The following is a 21619-nucleotide window of genomic DNA, read 5'->3' as shown; positions in this document are numbered from 1 at the left end:
TAGGCTGAGAGCTACAAATGGGGAGGCCAGAGGCAATGCCTCTGCCTTGTTACCCCTTCAGTAGCCTGCTGGGCAGTAGTTAACATGTAGTTTGAACTGAGCCTTTCCCCCCTTGGCCACGACACCCAGTCTTCTCGTTTTGAATCCTTGCCTTTTTCGCTGTAAATTTCATTACCTGAAAGGGCCGTGTTAAGTGATGCCCTTGACGGTCCAACCGCTCTGTTGTATGATAAACCAATAGTGTGTGCTGCTTCGGGGCGACCTGTAATCATGTATATGAAAATGTGCGCTCACCTCATGCCGCTGAGGACGATAGCTCTGAATAAGTCTTCTCTGGACTTACATAAAATCCCATATTTCTCCCAGGAACACAAAAGGCCTTAAAACATACACACACATGCACATACAACATAACTGACGTTCTTAAAAAAGCCTAGCTTGGTAAGTGGTGCAAGAAAACATCCATTTCTGTTTTTGTTGTTTGCCTTTCCTTTTGGTGATTTATCAACAAGATATGCCCACAATAATTCATAGCAAGATTTTCCCAATCATTAAAATATTTTTTATAACCATATTTGAAAGCATTTTTCAAATGTTCATTGTGGAAAGACTGCTGGTTTGTTACCTACGCTGGAATCTTTAATATTAAGTAAATTAATGGTATGTTTTATAATAGTAATAGTGATGATAAAACTTGAAATCGCCTACCTAGCTAGTGTAGTGGTTTAAGCAATCAGCCTCTGAATTCATACTGCTTAATTTAAACTCTTTGTTTAGCAATATGCTCGTTATGCAATCCTGGGCATGTTATTAAACCTTGCTGTATTCATTTTCTTTATCCGTAAGTGGGACTAATAAATGACCTAACTTCCGTGTCACATTGTTACTGACCCTCCCTAGTCAGTCCCCGGAAAGGGTCCTTCCTGCCCGGTGTCCTCCGAGCCAATAGAAGGAGACGGAGTTTGGTTCGGAGGCAAAGGAAAGCTGAGTTCTTTGATCAGCGAACGGAGACGCGCAGGGTCAGCTCTGGAGTGCAGGGCTGCTCTCAGGGTCCCGGCGGCCGCGCGGGGGCGGTGTTCCCGCAGGGCCGGCGCAGCTGCGCGGCTCAGGCTGCAGAGCTCGGTGCCGGGCGCAGCGTTTGTGCGTGCGGCCCGCCCTGCCGAGGCGGCTGCGTAGCTGCTTCGCGCCCGGAGCCCTGGTCTGAGGGGCCGGGTGCAAGGGCTCCGCCCGCGGCGCGCCGTGAGCAAGGGGCGCTAGACGAAGCGCAGAAGCTAAAGGTTAGACGTTACCTTATCGCCCACGCTCCATGTTTTTATTTCTCCGCACTTGTTAATGGGCTTTGCCGGTGACGATATAGCGTCGTATAAGATGTTAGATTGTGAGGGCTCAGGAGATACTCACTGATTCTTACCCCGACAGTTTTATAATTACGTAAGAGAGCGTCTCATATCATGGCGTGGTCAGAACTACTTGTTTTCAAACTCTCTCACTCAGTGCTTTTGCTTTATGTTCCGTTCTTAACAGAACTACCTTTCCTCATTCTCTGGGTAGCCTGGAAGACACTCGTTTAATGACTCGAGCCCCACATGCCCTGTCCTGAGCTTCCTCTGGGGCTGCTCAGCAGAAGAACTTGACCGCCCTCCTCACTGCCCGTCCTTCTTGGCGGGCATGGCTGTCGTAGAGCGCAGCAGCGCCTTATCTCCCTGGCGGACTTGGTCCCCTTCCTGTCCTCACGAGTTTCCGGTAAGCTCCTTGACCCCTTCCTTCCCCGCCCAGAGGGCTCGGTTAGTGAGAACGAAAGTAACGCAGGAGGGAGGACTGGATGTGAGCGCCATCTTTAGTAACTGGGTAACTTTAGGCAGATTACTTAATTTCTTTTAGTTCCCGTGTAAAAACAGGCACTGCCTTGCAATGTTGTCCCACATCCAGAAACAGGATATTCACCAATTGGTTAGTAATATTTCATACTCAGAATTACTCAGCAAAGTGGATTCCACTTGTGTTTTCTTTTAGTAACTAAATATTTAAAGAATCTTCATTAGATACTCAACAGACTAAATTCATGCTGCAAATAATACAGACGTGAATCTAATTGTTAGCTAGATTAAACAAATAGGCACTAATGGCTACTGGTAAAACATCAGCTAAATAAACCAATATTGAGAGCATAGAAACAATCAGTTTTGGGGGTACTATAGCGAGTTACCTGCTGATGGCCATTATTATGTTTGTGTATGTATATGTGTGTGTCACACTTACACACAGACACACACACATTCCCATTAAGTCAATGCGGTAAATCCTCAGCCGTACAGAATTTAAGGATTTCTTCCTCCCTTCACCCCAAATCCCCTTTGGAGCTAACGAGCAGCTCCAGAGCACTTAGCAGTAAGAGACCACCGACAGGGACCACCAAGGAGTCAGAAGTCCCGAAGCAAAGTGTGCTCTGATGGACCCTTTCTGTGTATAGAATCCTGCTCCTCAGAGGTTTTCCCTTAGGTATGTTCTGACTCGGTTTTGTCCTTTGAGGCTTTTCACATGGAGTGCAAAATGTCTGTAAAAAGCAGCTGGATGTTTAAAAGAAAAGAAAAACAATGGAGCAGAGTAAACATAAGCATTAACAGAAATTGAAAGCTGTGTAGAATTAGTAAGCAGTAGCCACTCCGAAAGCAAAAAGGAAAACCAGCTATTAAGAGAAAAAATAGAGGAGAGATCTGGGAGGCAAAATACCTAAAACAGTGTTTATGTCATGGGACCTGAGTAAATCCTGCTTCTGTAAAATAAATAAATTGGTAGACAAATAGCTGATACATCGATAGGTAGACAGGCGCAGATACTGCGTACTACAGATTAACAATCGGTATTGAAGAATACCGTGTGATTTAGAAAATATCTCCACACATTATCTCATTTTATATTAATGACAACATGGTAAGCATATCAATTTAGGCTTAATAAACCTGTTTTATGGATGGAGAACTAGCGTTCAGTTATGTGAAATGGCTTGCTTAGTAAGTGTCAGGCAAAGATTCTGTTTACATCTTTTTTTTTTCTTTTTCCTATTGGAGTATAGTTGTTTTACAGTGTTCTGTCAGTTTCTGTTGTACGATGAAGTGAATCAGCTATACGTTGTTTACATCTTCTGATTCCACAAAATATTCTTTCCAGAGAAACCTTTGAAAAATTTTACTTAACACCTAGAAACAGTATTAGCAGCCCTCAAAATTTATGGAATTACAGTAATTAACAAATTCTAATAGTTCAGCCGGGGACAGTTCCTAATCTGTGCTGTTAAAAACCTAGTGAACAATTACGATACAATTGGGTAGTTATGAACAATATACTGGATCTTCATATACACACATCTTTTCAGGGTTGCGCACAAGATATCTGGTTCAAATGTGGTTAACCTTGCCAAAGAGAGCAAGCACCCAGGTGAGCCGGTGAGTACTAGCTGATACATTTTTGGATCAAGAGGATGTTGATCCTTTTTGCGGTCATTGTCAACTTCTGCTGCTGATGATATGCAGAAATCATGAGTGGAAAATATTTCCTTCCATTTGCCCTCATTGTCAGAATTTCAAGAAAATAAACTTGTTTTGATACAAGCACTGATTGTATGTTAAACGGGTATTGCTTCATGAAATTTGGCAAAATCCTGTTTGTTCTCTGCCTGGTTTGCAGTAAGAAGAGAAATTTAGGTGGATGTATAGAAGGAATTGAGTGGAATTAAATATCTGTGTGCTTGGAGATACAGGGGAAAACTGCTGAAAATGTGCAATTATTGTTATTCCAAGTTCAGGAACAAGTCAGGTCATTAATAACAAACCCTATGTAAATACTGTTTGTTCTTTCTACTGTATTCAGTAGTAGGTAGTAGGTGGAAGGTAGTTTGGAAATTAATTCCTAGACCTTAAATATATGTTTAAAAGGTTGTGAAGTATTTCCTTTAGTTCCTATTTTATTTTAATACCTGAGAGTTTAATAAATGTTAAGCCCTGGTGCTTATGGTACAGAGTCCTAAGGCACCAGACTCAAATTTTCCTTTCTACCCCAAGGATGTGTGGTTTTCTCCCTCCCTTCTTTACTTCCTTCTTTCCCTCCTTCCTTCCTTCCTTCCTTCCTTCCTTCAGTTCTTCCATCCATCCTTCGTTCCATCCCTCCTCCTCCTCCTCTTCCTCCTTTTCTTCTTCTCCTTTTTCTTCTTCTTTTTATAATTTAAGATTTTTTTCAGTTTCAGGAATAGGCAGGTTAAGGCTTGGGTATCATTATTGCCTTTTCCTAGATAACCTGTAAACCTTAAGCAAGTTATTTATTCCATCTGGATCTCAATTACTTCAACTGTAAAATGGAGCTAATACCGATCTCTTTCTTAGGGTTATTTTGAGAGTCAGATGAGATCATACGTGTATAAACATCCTGCAAATTCCAAAGCAACGATTACTTTTTAAATAATACTAGAACAAAATATCTTATTTCAAAAAAATGAGCAAAATAGCATGTGCTAGGCTTGGGCCAACAAGATGCAGATTACCAGTGGTTCTGACTTCTAGGTACAGATGTGCCCGTAATCTGGCACTGACTATTTTGAATTAAGAGCTTGAGCTCTGGTAGGTAAGGAAGCCCTGGGTCAGACTCTAGTATTTTACAGCACCTCTCAGAATGTATGACAGTTTGAATATAAGAAATGGAAATTTTAAAGTATTGTACTTCTGTTCAGTGAGCAAGAGAGTTCTTAAAATTTAAGTTAACTTCATACATTTAAAATGAATGTCTTCTATAACCTTTCTTTGTACTTTTGCCTTCCTAAAAATTTACTTTTTAAAATTTCTTATAGGATTGTCTTTATTTTTGATCACTCTGTCACCTTCTTTTACTTTCTTTTCCACATACCTTATATCCAGGGATTCCTTAGAACATATCCAAATGTTTCTAAATCGATGTCTCATAGTGTAATCGTAAAAGGCTTCATTGCCAGTAAATCAGCAAAATCCATAAATGTAGAGATTATACTGGTGGGAGCACACGCCTTGAGTTGTTTCACAGGTAATCATGGTGGATTAAGCTTGGCACACCTGGTTAGCCTTTGTGATGCTCCGCTGACACTTTTCCCTGGTTTCTGTCTTGGTTCAAGAACATACATGTCTACAGATGTGGAACATGCTATTTATATACCCCAAATAACTGGCCCATATTGTGATAGAATTTGTGTCACCGTCGTTAGTATGATCGTAAAATACATCACATACTATCTTTTTAAACTTCTTTCCACTCTCACCCCCAAATACCTTAAAGCTACTCTTTGGACTTAAAGCATCCCGATGAATTTTTCTTTTATCCCTCTAAATACCAGTTTAATTTACTAGGAAATCTCCATTTTTATATTCGGTATCTTTGGGGACAGACAACGTTAACCAGTTGGTAGAGAATACTACTTGATATGCATTTGACATCTACAGTTCTTCGTGGATCCCGCAAACTTACTGCATCACGGGTTCTGTTCGCTCGCCAGCTGCTCCTCCTGCTTGAAATACTCAGCAGTTGAGGAGGGAATGTTCACATCCAGCCTCCGGTGGATTGCAGCTGTGATCTGTGAGCTCCTTGTTCTCCGTTGTGAAGTTAGTTATGGCCCTCACACTATGCCTATTAATTAGAACATATGAGCACTTACTGGCGTTTTATGAGGAGTTTAACAATAGATTTTGAATATTAAATGTGGGACTGCGAGGAAATGCCATAGTGCTAAAGCACTGAAAGGACAGACGTGTGAAGCACATTTTTAGCTCTGATTTAAAAGAAACTGAAAAAAAAAAAGCCTTCTTAAAGCATTAGTAGGCAACATACATAGAGAAAGTGTGGTGCAATTTTAAGAGGAGAAAGGAATAAAATTAATATCTATAATGGAATCAAAAATTGAGAACAGTAAACATTATTATTAGAAATATGTGACTCAGGTTTGTAATCCTAATGGATCAGGAATATAATATGAATTTATAATGTGATTGACAAGCTTGGCAAGGGCTTGACAAGAAGTCTCTCTGTACATTTTGTAACAATAAAATATAGCTCAAACTTTGAAGTTCATATGATTTTAGTGAGCAGTAGCTAAAAAAATAATGTACAGTTAATTCAGTGACTGCAGTAGGACTGGATCATGAATACACAGCTTATATATGGCAATTTATCCAAACCTTACAGAATTCTGTTGGGTAGAAGGAATTGGGTTTTGATAAACACCGAGTTCTTTAAACCCAGAGGTTTAAACTGAGTCTTAACAGTGGCCCAGCAGTCCATGAAATATTTACACTGTTTTTCTAAGTATATACATTATTTACTGAAGAGTCTATAAAGTATTTACGTTGTTTTTCTAAATACAGTATACATTATTTACATTTCACTGTACTTTTTCCTGATTCAGGTAGAATAGAATGTTTGGAAATCACTGTAACTGAAGAGGCTTAACCGGAAATTAGAATATGGGTGTTTCAAAACACTTATTATCATTCTTTGCCTCTATTTCTTGTTACCAACCAAGCATTGGGTTTTCCACTTGCTTGTAGGTCCTGGACAAAATAATATTTTAATTAGACCATGTAAGAATAATGCCGTAAGCCAACCTAAATAAATACCATAGAGTTAATACAACTTCATAGAACATGTGGCGTGACTTCTCAGTTTTAATAAAATGTCTGTTCTCCCTTATCCAAACCAGGAATTACAAGCGTAGCTTCACTTAAAAACCCTTTCAAATATTTAATACTAAACATCGATATTTTTAATTAAATAAAATTATCTCTACATAGTTTTTTGTTATTTAGTATTCCCAAGAATTACTAGGTACCCACAATAATTATATGGCGAAAGTTATAATTTAATAACATGCTTCCATATAGACACATTCATAAACATACAAGTATGCAGCACAATCAGAATATATACATATATTTATATACAATTACTAATTTTAAGTATTCTACGAAATGGTATAATTTGAAAGCCCTCAGGATTACAGAGACTTTTCTGAATTCCTGCAACTAAGTCAGTATTTTTAAGGCTAAAATAATAGTTTGAAAATGAAGTGAGAAAATGTGAGCTCAGCCGTTGTAGAATGTAACTTCACAGCCAGACTGCTCTAGGCCACGCTGATGTTCTCCTTTAGAAATACAGGTTTAGGAATTTTTTTTTCTGTTTGAATGTATTTAAAAGAGTGAGATCTAATAGAATATGGATTGTTGAAATACACAGAATACATGTGGAATAATTTCACAATTAAAATGATTACATTTTAGTTTGCTTTAGGAGCTCAGGTACTTAAACATGTAGATTCTCAGGACTCACTGGAGAGAAAACACTGTGTAGACAATTCTGGTATAGTTAATTTGGGGTGCAGCTCAGAATCTACCTGTTTTACGAACACCCCTTATAATTCTCATTCAAGTAGAGTTGGGGCCAGAAATGCTGGAAAACACGTTTTTGACATTATGGATATTAAACCATAAGTTATTACTCATAACAATAATCTGTGATTCTGAAATCTATTGCCAACTGATATCAGCCAAACAGATTTTGAGCTCTAAAAGATGAGTAAGTACCAGGCATCTCAGGAATGGATCTATTCCTCTGACCGTTGAATGGTGACTTCTAGGAACTAGAGGGAGGGAGGGAAGAATGTGCAGGGGAGTTGTTGGTTAATGGATGTAGAGTTTGTTTTGCAGGATGGAAGGGGTTCTAGAGATGGGTTGCGCAGCAGTGTGAATGTTCTTAACATGTCTGAACTGTACAGTTACAAATGGTTAAGGTGGTAAATTTACGTTACATGTATTTCACCATAATTAAAAAATTTTTTAAACTGTCGTGCATACACATCAGTACTCTGCAATGTAGGTCAGGGTTTCTCAAAAATACTAAAACAGATCTAGAAAATAAAATCAGACAAAGTAAAGGAAAGTATCAAAAAGAATGTAGAATTAAAATAACCTAAAATAAGGCAACAAAAGATAAAATAAACAGTGGGACTACATCAAACTAAAATGCTTCTGCACAGGAAACCATCAGCAGAATGGAAAGGCAATCTACTGAACAGGAGAAAATATTTTCCAGTCATATATCTGATAAGGCGTTAAGGTCAGAAACACATAAAATACTCATATTACTCAATAACAAAAAAAACAAATAATACAATTAAAAAACGTGCAGAAAGATCTGAAGAGACATTTTTTTCAAAAAAGAAATGCTGATGGACAACAGGTACATGAAAAGATGTTCAGCATCACTCATTATCAGGGAAATGCAAATCTAAACCATGAGAGAGATCACCTCAAGTCTGTTAGACTGGCTACCAACAAAAAGACAAGAGATAAGAAGGTTATTGAGGATGTGGCAAAAAGGGAAATTTTGTGCACTGTTGGTGGGACCATAAGTTGTTGCAGCCACTATGAAAAACTGTATGGAAGTTCTTCAAAAAATTAAAAATAGAACTACCATATGATCCAGGAATCCCACTTATGGATATTTATCTGAAGAAAACGAAAACACTTAACTGGAAAAGATATATGCACCCCCGTGTTTATTGAAGAATTGTTTGTAGTAGCCAAATATGGAAACAACCTTGTCCACTGATGGATGGATGGATAAAGAAAATGTATATAAATAAAATGTGTATATATTACTCAGCCAGAAAAAAAGAAGAAAATCTTGCCATTTGTGACAACATGGATGGACCTCGAGGGCATTATGCTAGGAGAATGATAAAAGTCAGATAAAGAAAGACAAGTACCATATGATCTCACCTACCTATGAATCCTAAAACAAACCAAAACCAAAACCCAAGCTCCTAGATACAGAGGAAAGGTGGGTGGTTGCCAGAAGCAGAGAGTAGGGGTTGGGCAAAATGGGTGAAGAGAGTCAAAAGTACAAACTTAGATTATAAAATAAGCAAGTCATGGGGATGTAATGTTCAGCATGGTGCGAAAAAACCTAAAGTTAAAAAAAAAAAAAGAAGTGTTCCGATGGTAGGTTTGATCAACATTTTTAAAATCTTGAAGGTTTGAGTAAAATGATCATAAGCTTGCCAACTATGTTAGAATTTATAATTTAGATAGTAAACAGTAAATCAGTATAATTTTTGTGGAATGATTGGATCTGATAGAATATTCAGACTTGATATCCTGGGACTGACAGTGGCACCGGCCACACTGAAGTATATGGACAGAATGAGAAGGGATAACTGAAAAGCAGTTTATCATTGTCATTATTATCATCATTATTGTTATCAAGAAAGAGGATAAAGGCAGTGAATATTAGGTTGATAACCAAAGAATCTGTGCTGTTATCTCTCATGCGTAATCTGAGCAGACCAAGAAAAGCTGAAGGGCACAGTGCCTGCCCTAAGCCCGAGGATTAATCAGAGAGAGAGTTGTGCCTGTCGAGCTGGATTTTCCAAACTGTTGTTGACCCACTGAACCAAACTTATTAGCTATTATTAGCTACCCATTATCAATTATTCATTTATGAAATTGGGCCTTCATGCCACTTAGGTACTAGTAAAAAAGTCTAAGACCACATAATTTCATGGACTGATCGCAGTTTTCTTTTGTAGGTAAAATAGTCAGTCGAAGCTGAGGATGCGGTGCTTTTCATGATGTCTATTTGATGCCTTTGAACCAACCTTTGAACTTTTTTTTTTTTTTTTTTTTTTGCCTTAAGAACCTTTGACACAGCTTTCCGTCACCCTCAATACTGGCAGATCTTGGGTCGCTCAGGCACTAGGCAAAAGTCATTTGCCTTGTGTCCTTTCTTTTTCTCATACCTGTATCTTCCCAGGTTTACTGCTGGTCTATTTCATTTATAGAAACCCATTTTTCCCCATAAATGTATAGAAATGTTGAATGTATAATAATAGAATCCATTTCCCTTCCCTTTTCTATCTTGCCATCAGCTGCTGAAAGCTGGCATTAGGTGGATTTCAGGCTATTGATATTGCTAGTAAAATAGTATTAATACTTAACATTTCCTATATTCTTAACAAGGACTTCACAAAGATCATCGCATTTAATCTTAACAACCTTACTAGGTAAGAAGTAATGTCTCTGTCTCTGTTTTAAGGAGGAAACTAAAATTTAGAAAGTAAAACACACTTGGTTAAGGTCACCCAGATGGTGTGTACTGGGGGCTGAGGTTTGAAATCAAAATGTTAATTCCAGTTCACATGCTCTTTAACATAATACTGCAGCTGGTGGCCAAAGCTTCGTCTGAGGGATTCCCGTTCCCCCTGCCAGCCTCCCTGCCTATCAGGCTGGGTATCTGTTACGCTTTGATCACCACGGGGTACTCAGGCAAGTCTAAATTATAGCCATAGTACTGTTCTTCAGCTTCAGGAAGCCCAGTCACAAGGACTAGAACTCTGGAGTAATTTCCTCTCCTTAGTCCTAACAAATTCCCAAACTACACTACAGTTCCAGTTTCTCTGCCTTTGATCCCTAAGCTGTATAATGAGATATGATATCATCACCACCACTTCTTATCCAGACCTAGCCTTCTGAAATGTCGTTTCAGATTGTCGCTACAATTTGAAGACATTTTTCCATTGGTTTTCTAAGGTAACCTATGGAACCAAGACAGTTTTTGCCGTCTTCATTCTAAGTTATTTAATGAATTTCTGCTCGTCTTAATTTATTCATCCCCATAGAGATTTAAAAAAATCAAAATCAAGGATTTGAATCATTCATAGCAGTGAACTTGCAAAGGTGAATGGATATGGACAATATTTTTTTAAAAATTATAAACTAGCAAATTTTATTCAAGAGAAATTTAAAAACTGGAATAAACTAATAATAAAAAACAAAACAATTAACCAAAATATCGACTCCTATGCGTAGCCAGTCTTTGTAACACAGTGAGCTATTTTTCCTTTGCATTTCCTTCGAGGGCTGGATGTTCATATCTGCATGTCAGGATTTCTCTCCTTTTCTTAGTTATTTTATGTGTTGAACAACATCTTTAGTCCATGTTATTTGGTATTTATCTGTCTGTGGATCAGAGCTGTAAAATTTTCATATTAGTCCAGTCCACTCACTATAGGGACATCAAATCGTTGGACATAATTTTTTAGTCTAAGGTTTCTGAATGTTTTTAATATGCTAAATCTTGATTAGGGCTCTCCAGTATTGTTTGCATTAAGTAAATTCATTTCATCGCAGATCTTCATGGTTTTGGAGTATTTATTGACAGCTCCCAAAGTAATATTTATATATTTATTTAAGAAATGCTGATGCAGACCTTTTCCATACATAAGAATTTCCCAAAATTTTGCACAGCAGCATTCCAGTAGAACTTAGCACAGAATGAGGAGTTCATAGTCAAGTGTGTGTATATAACATATCTTCCTATAGAGATTCAGGATGTACACCAGTATACTGAAGGCTAGAGGATGTCTTCCAGTAAAGAGACCTGTTTAATTTTGCTTAATCATTTACTGCTTCTCTGGCCAAGGATTTCTCCGTTTATTCTGAGTAACTCTTCTAAAATATTATGTGGGAAATACTGTTATCTTTAAAATGTACTCAACGCACACGAGACTGGCTTACTTTAATGTAGCTTCATCTGTGAATGGATTTCCTTTTGCTCTTTTCCAAGTTTCATTAAAATATGATTTATTCAGGGCTTCCCTGGTGGCGCAGTGGTTGAGAATCCGCCTGCCCATGCAGGGGACGCGGGTTCGCGCCCCGGTCCGGGAAGATCCCACGTGCCGCGGAGCGGCTGGGCCCGTGAGCCGTGGCCGCTGAGCCTGCGCGTCCGGAGCCTGTGCTCCGCCCGCAACGGGAGAGGCCACAGCAGTGAGAGGCCCGCGTACCACATACACACACACACACACACACACACACACACAAAATATTATTTATTCAGAAATCTAAGCTCATGTAACCATCCACGAGGAAATTACATATAGTGAAAGTGTGCCTCACTTCTGCACTGTTAAGGCCCTATTTTAAGAGATATTATTAAAACACCATGCAACCAAGACATGGACTATTAAAAATGTTGATTTCCAGGTACTTACCTACATAGTACAAGATGGTTATTGATGTTTTTGATGCATTTTGTTATGCCTTACCTTTTCCACAGGAATAATGAGTCTTGTTGGAAGATATTTCCTTTTTACAGATTTTAGTCACTTTCTTTGGAGAAGATATCCTAAAACTTAGGGTAATATGATATAAAGACTATGAGAAGCCTTAAAAGATTTTATTCTCAGTCTGGCATAAGTTAACTCTTAAATTCTTCAGTATGAAATAATCTGTAAATCTGGCGCAGTAATTGCTTTTAGTGCTTAGATAAAATGGCGACTGATGAAACTGTTCCCCACAGATAAATAATGCTGGAGGTACTGGTACTGTATGCCACCTGAGGGGCTTGGTCCGAACAGCTGTGCGGAGACAGAACTTCCAGTTAGGGAAAAGCTATGTATGAGTAACTACACATCACATGTGCCGTTTCACCAGCACAAGTGCAGAACACGGCAAGCTTTCCCAGGTTGCTTGCTTATGCAGCTTTCCTTTCAAATGCTATTTTCCTTGACCTTGACCGTCGTTGCGGATGTCTACCACAATGTCGACAATCTTCATATTTTATTAGTAGCAAAATGTTGCTTATTAAAGTAGCTAAATAAACTCTTATTATATTTAAACCAATTTGTATCAGTGCCAGATCCACCCCCTGGTCATAGAGTGAGAATACTTGGAGAGCTGCCTGGCTGTAAAGCAAACTTAAGTATATCATTGGTTCTTAAATGGACTGAAAATGTGCAAAATTTGCTTAGAACCAAAGGTTTGTCAAGAGAAATGGTGTCTTTGAGGAAAAGACTGCACAAATAGCCTCTTAGCAGCCAGAAGTATTACATACCCAGAGGAAACTGTAAGCTTTTTGTACAGATGCTACATAAGCTTGCCAAGGAAGCATATGCTGTCGCTGGAAGAATGTTTTCTCAGTTTGGCATCTGGATTGTGGAATTACCATTCAATAGGGAAAATGAGAAGCATATGAAGAGGAGGAATAAGATAGTGTCCGCACTGCAGGAAAGTCCAAGTTGTGCAAAGGTGAATCTCAAATGTCATTTTAATGGAGATGAAATTTAATTAATTTCTATGACTATGGCTTACAAGTTTTAAGTGGTTACAGATATTCTGCTCTGTGGAAAAGAAGGAAGTACATTAGAGGTATTCATGTTATTAATAAACTTTTTTTTACTTAGGAGATTTTTGAATCTGAGAGAGAAAAGACTGCAAGACAGAGAAATTTAGTACAGTAGAGGATTTTTTTTTCCTATTGACCTTACTGCTCTCCTTTAATTATTTCTGTACTCCATCCTATTATTTTAATACAAAATAAACCTAATGAAAAAGCTAATTTTTCACTTGTTTTCTGTATCCAGGTTAACTGATATGAAATGTGGCCTATCAGGTCACTGTACTGACAAACTCTGATACCTATTTTAAAATGGCATTCAAGTAAATGTGAATCAAAAGGAATTGATTTGCACTGATACGCTGGGCAGCAAAATGACATGTAAAGACTCTCTCAGTATTTGAATGTGAGATCAACAAGACACATTCAAACTGGCAGCAAAGAAACAACACATAAAAACTTGCACTGTGGGGCTTCCCTGGTGGCGCAGTGGTTGAGAATCTGCCTGCCAGTGCAGGGGACACGGGTTCGAGCCCTGGTCCGGGAGGATCCCACGTGCCGCGGAGCAACTGGGCCCGTGAGCCACAACTACTGAGCCTGCGCGTCTGGAGCCTGTGCTCCGCAACAAGAGAGGCCGCGATAGTGAGAGGCCCACGCACCGCCATGAAGAGTGGCCCCCGCTCGCCGCAACTAGAGAAAGCCCGCGCACAGAAACGAAGACCCAACACAGCCAAAAATAAATAAATAAATAAATAATAATAAAAAAAAAGGAATTCCCTTAAAAAAAATTAAAAAAAAATTGCACTGTGGATTTAATTTAGTCACATTATATTGGTATAAGTGGGTCCATTTGAAAGAGAATGCTTAAGTTTATGCACTTTTGTAAGAGGAATCTGCAGATCCTCTAGAATTTATTCTAATTTTCACCTTTTGACTATTGTACTCTAGTGGGTAATTAATAGCACTTAGAATTTTCTGTCATAGTTGTATTAGCTAGTCAGTCACAGTTCAGTGTATTTGCTGGAAACAGCTGAAAAATTTTCACGTTGAGAAATCTTGGGATAATGCATGGAGAGGGTCAGACATTTCTTTGCCCTTTGCCTGACCTCTACTTTAGAAATAGATCCCATGTTTTTTAATTATGACAGAGGTTGTCACTATAATAATGAGTTCTCCATCTGCATTTGGTTTCAAATTCAGGTAGATAATGGAGGTTAGAGAAGGTTAAATTTTTCTCTGGCTGTGTTTACATGTTGCCAAAACAACTCATCTTTTCAGTGAATTTATGGGTAAAAAATCAGCTAGATAATTTATTTGTTGTCGGGTAGCAGCCAATTGACAAATTTTCCACTTCTCACCGGTTTAATATTGTGAAAAACAAAATTACATTAGGTGGATTATTTCAGTTTACTCTCTCCCTTTCTTTCCATTACTCTTCTTCATCTGTCTTGTTCATATCTGCTTCTAAAAGCAGCTAATTAATTACAAAACACTCTGTAATTTTCATTTTGCCTTCACATATATCTTATCATGATGACTTTGTGTGACAAGTCAGATCTTGGTGTCTCCATTTTTCAGATTAAAAATATTGACCCAGAGGGAAGGTAACTGACTTACACAAAATCATTTAACTAGAAGCAGAACATGGGTCATCTGATTTTTAGTCCAACACACACACAGACACACACACATCTGCCTTACACACACTCACTTAACTTTATCCTTTAAGTAATTTTATACAACTCTTTCCATAGTGGAAAATTCAATCAGATTATCAATTCACCTAAATGGTACCGAACACACATCTTGTTGATGTAGTCTTTTAAATTTAATTGACCAGTTTTTTAATTATATTAACCTAATATGCCTACTTTAAAAAGCCATTGCTTTGTTAAGTGTGTGAAAATGCAGATTTTTTCCTGATAAAATACCTTTATAGAGTAGGTATTTTACAGTTCTGTGATGTTATTAGTTATGGGTGTTAGATGCTACAATTAAAGAGGCTCTAAATAGCTCTACATCTAGTCATTATTAAGGTTAAATGATTATTAATAGTTGATCACATTAAAACTTTGTTTAGTGCTTACGTGAAGAGTAGGAATATAAGGATAGAAGGTTTAAAGAAAATGAGTTAAAAAAAAAAGGATAAAATCTACAGAAAATAAACACATCTGATTTCACCAAGCTAACCATCTGTTCTTCCCACAAAGTCTTTAACTACAAGAACGAGACATTTAAATCATTTTTCTGCTATAAATCTCCCATCTAATTCACGTGCTGGTTTACAGAAGTCACATAGGTAACAGCACAAATTGGTGAATCTTGCTCAACTTTGGCGTCTACATCAGAAAGTAGATACCTAAGGTTTTTCTGTTATTGCTATTGCTATCATTTTTGTTATTTGAGACTCTGTTCATACTGACCCAAAACCAACCCCTAAATAGTGTTTAGGTATTTTTCTAGGGGTAGGGTAGAAAACAATTGTGTCTAAGGTCAGAGATCAGTCCACTATTAAAACAGAGTTTCCAAGTTTAATTTTGTTTCTCTCTCAGTATTTCTACTTTGCAGCATGCAGCAACCATGCAGTGTATCTCTCTGTTCTATGCAGTGGTGTCTGTGTCTTAACACTCGAGGTTCACTGACTTCTGTCACCAGGAGCAAGTTTAAAGTTGTGCTCAGGGGTCTTTTACTCTGTTTTCCCTTTGTAGGCCTTTGCTGCACAAACATGTATCATTATATGTAAAGGATATATGTTGTGAGCAATACATGTTTCATGTATGTTGCCAAAGACTATTGCCAAAGAAAAATGTTTACTTAAAGCTCTGTAAAAATGTGAATGTGTGGTATATTACTGTTATCTGCCTAATAACTTTCTTAATCTCCTAGCTTCAAGGAAGAAGTTTGGTCATTTACAATAATACAACACATCTTTATTGTCAAAATTCAATTTTGGAAATCCATAGACGTAAAAGCAACAAAATAGAAACTCCAATTTATCCCCAATACTCTTATTATTTTCTTATTATATTACAATTAAATTCCCTGAAGAAAGGACACGACTCTTCACCTTGTGACAATGTACTTGCATCTTCTCATCTAAGCTATGTCACCTTCCTTTGTTATAGGCATTTGAGATATGAAGTTTGCTGGGAGATTTGCCTGGCAAAGGCAGGCAACTCATGGTCCCTCCCTATAGCTATCCTTGAAAACCATTTTTTAGAAAAACGTTAAATGCATTAACCTTGTTCTGATCTTGGGCACATCGCTGAAAAGTCATGTACCAAAATGTTCATTGCAGCTCTATTTATAAAAGCCAGGACATGGAAGCAACCTAAGTGTCCATCGACAGATGAATGGATAAAGAAGATGTGGCACATATATACAATGGAATATTACTCAGCCATAAAAAGAAACGAAATTGAGTTATTTGTAGTGAGGTGGATGGACCTAGAGACCGTCATACAGAGTGAAGTAAGTCAGAAAGAGAAAAACAAAGGGGAAGGGTAAGCTGGGACGAAGTGAGAGAGTGGCATGGACATATATACACTACCAAACGTACAATAGCTAGTGGGAAGCAGCCGCCTAGCACAGGGAGATCAGCTCGGTGCTTTGTGACCACCTAGAGGGGTGGGATAGGGAGAGTGGGAGGGAGGGAGACGCAAGAGGGAGGAGATATGGGAACATATATATATGTATAACTGATTCACTTTGTTATACAGCAGAAACTAACACAACCATTGTAAAGCAATTATACTCCAATAAAGATGTTAAAAAAAAAAGCCATTCTCAGGCAGGGATAATTGAAAGGTGTGAATTTTTATATAGATTTAGCTGTTAAAGTATTTTTCCAGAGGCGAAGCCAGAGGCTAAATCTGGGCTCCAAGATCAGCTACCGGAACTGTGGGCTAGCTCCCCTGCCTCAGGACAGCAACCCAGTGATGAACGAAGGGCTCCTGACCTAGTTCTTGGTATAATTTATATGTCTTTTTCTCCCCTTCATTTTTACCTATTTTGCACATGTTCCTGGTTATGAAAATTGGGACTGCTCTAAACTTCAGTTTTAAGCCAGGAATAAATAGAATATATTGTGAACTTGATCTTTTTCAGAATATTTCCTTTTATATATCAACACTGCAGTTTTGGGTTACTGGTAATACACAACATGGCAAAATACTGTTCGTATAGAATTAAATTATACTCCTAACAGGTACTGTCAGGGGAACAAACAGAGAATGGGACAACTGCATGTACTTTTCTACTTTAAATGAGAAAGGGTATTCAGCACAAGGATCGCAAATATTCCAAGGCCATTTGTTTGTGGTTTGATTGACTGGAAATGCCAGTGGACTTTACCTAAGAAGGCTATTACAGCAAATGCCTATTGTGTTTCATTCACACTTGCAGGGGATCGAATGCCAAGGCAGGCTCCGGAAGGAGGAAGCCGCCTGTGCCTCATGACTCTCAAAAGGGCAATGCCATCGACAGAACCCACAAGAGGTGTGCCTGTCTTTAATGAGGTTTTGGTTCAGGAACCATTAATAAAGTTTTATTGATCATAACAACATCCTCCTCTGAAATTTGGCTCCTTGAAAGCTCAATCTCATCATATAAGAGGTATTTTTTTCTGGGGTAGATAGAGCCACTGCATTTCCTCTTTAAAAAAATCAAAAACAAAAAACAAAACAAAACACCATCTTCTTGCCCATATTCTTAATATCCTGTGTGCTTTGTCAAAGGGTACATTTTCAAGAATGAAAAACTGGCTTGTGTGTGCGGCAACTCAAATAGTTACACTATTCTTTAAAAAATAAGGACATGTGTTTTAAATATTGTTTTGAATAATCATTAGCTACATGGCATAGACAGATATATAATCACTTTAAAATTAAAGTGAAAAGCTGCTAAATAATTTTTAAGTTGAAAAAATGTTCTCTAAGATTTCAGTAGGACTACTGAAAACAAATTCATTCAAAAGGCACTGAAGTGCGAATTAGTGATAACCACATTTTCGTGATGAAACCTGTGTTTCTGTTGCTTATACTGAAGGATAAATTTAGGGTTGAGGTTTGGCATAATTTGTGTTGAGTATTTCTTGATGGAAAATGGGCTCTTGGGTTGGCTAATGTTTTCACGGTCTCAAAACGTTTTAGGAGTTATGTAAAAAGAGTTCTCACAGAATAAACTCAAAATGTATTTTGAGAAGAAAGCAGAAATTGTTGCTTCAAGTCCCAATTTTATATTTGACTAATAAGATGCAAATACCTTTAAAACTGAGAAGGCATTGTATTTTAGTGCCATTTGTATTTTGATTTATTGAAAGAAATTAAGTTCTAAGAAGAATAAAAATATTATTTTAGTAAAAATTCCCATGTTCCTCAATTGAGTAATATAATGGAAAATGTATTAATTATACCTATTTCATACCATCCTCTTCCATCTCTATGCAAAGAACATACTACCTGATTTCTTTTCTTATTCTAAACCTTTGGGATTGGTTTTAATCCTAAATCTGTGAATAAGCAAAATAAGACTCCCCAAAGTAACCAGGGCAAGATTTAGTGGCTCCAGTCGAGAGCCAGGGATTAGAACAGACTAGGTGATATAGCACAGCTGAGTAGAGGCTTTGCACAGTTGAAGGTGTAGTAAGAATCTCCTTCTTAACCAGGCACTGCTTTTTCTAAAAACTGGGGGCTGATACTTCATTGACCAGCTTTTTCTCATCGTCCTACAATTATTGATGTACTAAAGTTGTTGGAAATTCTATGAAAACCCAAAGGTGTTTCACTATATTTCAGTCCAACATTGATTGGTGCTATCTTCGAGGAATATCTCCTCTGATGAGATTACTTATGGTTCTGTTAGCTCCCTAGGGCTTCTGTAAGAAAGTTTCACAAATGAGATTGCTTAAAACTATAGAAATGTATTCTCTCCCATTTCCATGTGTCTCCCCTAGCTTCTAGTGGTTATCTTTGGAGTTCCTTGGCTTGTACCCCCGTTTCTTTGTTTTTTTTAAAATTTATTTTTGGCTGCGTTGGGTTTTCGTTGTGGTACGCGGGCTTCTCACTGTGGTGGCTTCTCTTGTTGCAGAGCCTGGGCTCTAAGACCACGGGCTTCAGTAGTTGTGGCCCGAGGGGTCTAGAGTGCAGGCTCAGTAGTTGTGGTGCATGGGCTTAGATGCCCCGCGGCATGTGGGATCTTCCCGGACCAGGGCTCGAACCCATGTCCCCTGCATTGGCAGGCAGATTCTTAACCACTGTGCCACCAGGGAAGCCCCCTGTACCCGCCTTTCTATACCTGGACTTCTCTTCTTCATGTGTGTCTGAGACTTGACTTGGCCTTCTTATAAGGACACCTTCTTGTAAGGACACCAGGTGTTGAATTTAGGGCCCACCCTATCCAGTGTAACATCATCTTAACTAATTACATATGCAAAGACACAATTTCCACAATATTGAGAATCCAGGTAGGCCTGAATTTTGGGTGGACAATATTCAACCCAATACAATGGTCTGTATCCAATTACAAAACCATGTTGTCTTAAAGAGAAAAAGGTTCGTAAAAGAAAGAGATCACTGGTTATATATTTTTCCTTCCTTGGCTGGAACTTCCATCTTAAGGAGAGAAGCCAGCCAATCTAGGGATTTAGATTGGAGGTTTCTGCAGGGCTGATCACAGATTCTTCTGAACTCAGTCTATGTCCATGAGTTAACAGGTGCAGTGATTTTCAGTGGCCCCAAGAACTCTGAGGAATAATCCCTGACAGCACCACGATGGGCAGAATTACACCCTAGATTTTCTGTATCAGAAGGATTTAGGCCAACAAGGTGATTGAAAGGAGCTTGAGTTGGATAAGAAGTGTTGGTGCTTCACTGGGACATGCATACAATTTTCTAACATATTATTTGTGGTCAGTAGAGGGAAGTATCATCACTGGGCAATATAAGCTCGTTAACTGGTGATAAGTATCCAGTGGATATTTAGGATCCATCCTGATGGCCTCCTTACTGCGACAGCTAGATCACTTTTGCTCTGTGTTCAGAATGTAAGTGTAATGAACTTTAAAAACAATAACAACAAAACTTACAAGCCCATCTATAACTGAAGAGTAACCAGGCATTGAGAATTGAGTCTAACAATGGAGGAGAAATGTTTTCTAAGTTGGAGGATCACCTGAATTTACTTGAAGTTCTGATGAGTATACTTTGTCCAGGTACGTCTGCATTTCCAGAGATATAGGTTTGTGGGGGGGGCCAGGGGGTGGGGGGAGGTAGGAGAATCACTTGGATTCTCTTATATCAGCAAAGTAGCTGTTAATCAGGGATGTACTGACTGGTTTTTTGAAATACAGACTTGGACTGAAAAACAGAACAACAAATCATTAAATATTCACCTTATAAAATTATAAAATAAGGCACTCAATATAGAATACTACCTTTACTCATTAATTAGTTCTACCCAATTCTCATGTTTTGTCTCAGGAATAGAGTGTGTTCCAGGTTGATTCTTGGTTATTTATTTTAGTTTGCCACCAGTCATTTTGTATCAAATCCTGACCCGAACTGATGGGGCATTCTTTGTATTTTATGTTTCAACTTTAGTGGGAATGTTCACACATTTCTCTGCAGAATCCTCATGAGGTTGATCACATGCTATTACCCCGGTCCATTGCTGGTGATTGACATAATAAATGGCACACATTCTAAATTATTTTTAAATCTTTTAAATGTCCAATTCCAAGGATTTTGAAAATAGAAAGGATTGTGGACCAGTACCTCTGTTTCAGAGGCAAACATTGGAAGTGTATTAGTTTGCTAGGGCTTCCGTACCAAAATACCACATACTGGGTAATTTAAACAACAGAATTCAATTTTCTTACCATTCTGGAAGCTAGAACTCTGAGATCAAGGTATCGGCAGACTTGGTTTCTTCTGAGTCCTCCTTCCTTTGCTTGCAGGTGGCTGCCTTCTGACTGTGCCTTTCTGTTATCTTCCGTGTGTGTGTGTGTATGTCCTAATCTCCTCTTCTTATAAGGGTACCAATCATACTGGAGTAGGGCCCACTTCAGGGATCCCATTTTAATGTAATCATCTCTTTAAAGGCTGTGTCTCCAAATATGGTTCCACTTTAAGGTCCTGGGAGTTAGGACTTCGACGCACAGACTTTGTGGGGCATGTGCCTTCATTTCCACTCGAATGTCTTTTGATTTGTCTATTAGGAGTATTTTCCATGCACTCACCACGATGTAGGAAACAATAATGATATGTTTCAGAAATTTTTTTTTAAGGTACTTAAATAGCTCAGGCCAATATGAGAAAAAGAAAGAATGCTCATTTTTATTCTGCTTTTATTTTGCCAATGCAGATACTCTACAGCTGGAGAAGATGGGAAAAAGTCAAGTATGGATTTTTCCAGACAGTTGCAGAAATAAGTTCTGATG

At 38.2% G+C, this 21619-nt stretch overlaps 1 long non-coding RNA gene across 1 annotated transcript; it reads left to right on the top strand.

Annotated features, from left to right (window-relative positions):
- The first annotated feature begins 1195 nt into the window (after nt 1-1195).
- On the top strand, nt 1196-9857 carry LOC114484471 (uncharacterized). The gene is made up of 4 exons (XR_003677398.1): nt 1196-1277; nt 1552-1743; nt 3374-3443; nt 9599-9857. It is a non-coding gene; the product is annotated as an uncharacterized lncRNA (long non-coding RNA).
- Nucleotides 9858-21619: the final 11762 nt, after the last annotated feature.

This window comes from Physeter macrocephalus, chromosome 20 (assembly GCF_002837175.3).
Source record: "Physeter macrocephalus isolate SW-GA chromosome 20, ASM283717v5, whole genome shotgun sequence".
NCBI classification, from domain to species: domain Eukaryota; kingdom Metazoa; phylum Chordata; class Mammalia; order Artiodactyla; family Physeteridae; genus Physeter; species Physeter macrocephalus.
The sequence above is the reverse complement of the archived record's forward strand: the minus strand, read 5'-3'. Positions and strand labels throughout refer to the sequence as shown.